Below are 1,653 nucleotides of genomic sequence, written 5' to 3' on the forward strand. Positions count from 1 at the left end.
CCCTCTTAACGGTCTTGTCCTTTTTTTTTGTTTTGATTGCATTTGTTTTTGTTTTTCTTTTATTTTTCATTTCCTTCCAACCTTCTCATCTTCCTCCTTCATGTATCACGAGTCTATAGGAATGTGTTTGTGAGTGTGTGTATGTGGGTAAATATCTATGCATGTATAAGTGTGTGTGTATGTGTGTAAATATCTATATGTGTATATATATATATGTATGTGTATATGTTTGTGTGTCTGTGTTTGTCCCCCCACCATCGCTTGACAACCGATGCTGGTGTGTTTACGTCCCCGTCACTTAGCGGTTCGGCAAAAAGAGACCGATAGAATAAGTAATAAGCTTACAAAAGAATAAGTCCTGGGGTAGATTTTCTCGACTAAAAAGGTGGTGCCCCAGCATGGCTGCAGTCAAATGACTGAAACAAGTAAAAGAGTGTATATATATATATATATATATATATACATATATACATATATATATATATAAATATCATCATCATCATCATCATCGTTTAATGTCCATTTTCCATGCTGGCATGGGTTGGACGGATTGACTGGGGACTGGCAAGCCAGGAGGCCGCACCAGGCTCCAGTCTGATCTGGCTGTGTTTCTACAGCTGGATGCTCTTCCTAATGCCAACCATCTCGAGTGTGTAGTGGGTACTTTTTTATGTGCCACCAGCATGAGAGCCAGGCAGGTGGCACTAGCAACGACCACGCTTGCACGGTGCTTTTTACGTGCTACCAACACAGGAGCCAGTTAGGGCGGAGAGGCCGGCATCGACCATGTTTGGATGGTGCTTTTTATGTGCCACCAGCACGGGGAGCCAGTCAGGCAGTAGTTGCAATGACCCACGCATGCATGGTGCTTACTGCGTGCCACCAGCATGGGAGCCAGTCAGGTGGCACTGGCATCAGCCACAACTACAATTTCATTTGATTGTGATTTGATTTTGATTTTGATTTTACTTGACTCAGCAGGTCTCAGCAAGCACGGAAATTCGCCTGACAATTCAAAGGTACTTTTTAAATGGGCTGGTTATGCAACACTGGTGTAGGCTACGGCTGTGATCTCACTTTATTTGCCAGATCTTCCCAATCACAGCATATTTCCAGAGGTCTTGGTCTTTCATCATTGCCTCTGTGAGGCCCAACGTTCGAAGGTCAAGCTTCACCACCTCATTCCATGTCTTCCTGGGTCTCCCTCTACTACGGGTTCCTTCCACTGTTAGTAAGTGACACTTCTTCACACAGCTCTCCTCATCCATGCGCAGCACATGACCATACCAGCGCAGTCGTCTCTCTTGCAGACCACATCTGATGTTTCTTATATTCCCAACATTTCTCTCAGGGCACTTATATATATATAGGTGCAGGAGTGGCTGTGTGGTAAGTAGCTTACTTACCAACTACATGGTTCCGGCTTCAGCTCCACTGTGCGGCACCTTGGGCAAATGTCTTCTACTATAGCCTTGGGCCAACTAAAGCCTTGTGTTTGTTCCCCCACCATTGCTTGACAACCGATGCTGGTGCATTTATGTACCTGTAACTTAGCGGTTTGGTGGTGTTCCAAAATGGCCGCAGTCAAATGACTGAAACAAGGAAAAGAATAAAAGAATCAAAGACTATATATATATATATATATATATATAT

General features: G+C 43.8%; 1 protein-coding gene across 1 annotated transcript in view; it reads left to right on the top strand.

Annotated features, from left to right (window-relative positions):
* LOC106882388 (ATP-dependent DNA helicase Q1) overlaps positions 1 to 1,653 on the top strand; it is a 31,641-nt gene that overhangs the window by 15,246 nt on the left and 14,742 nt on the right. The window lies entirely within an intron of this gene.

Source organism: Octopus bimaculoides, chromosome 7, assembly GCF_001194135.2.
Source record: "Octopus bimaculoides isolate UCB-OBI-ISO-001 chromosome 7, ASM119413v2, whole genome shotgun sequence".
Classification (NCBI taxonomy): Eukaryota; Metazoa; Mollusca; class Cephalopoda; order Octopoda; family Octopodidae; genus Octopus; species Octopus bimaculoides.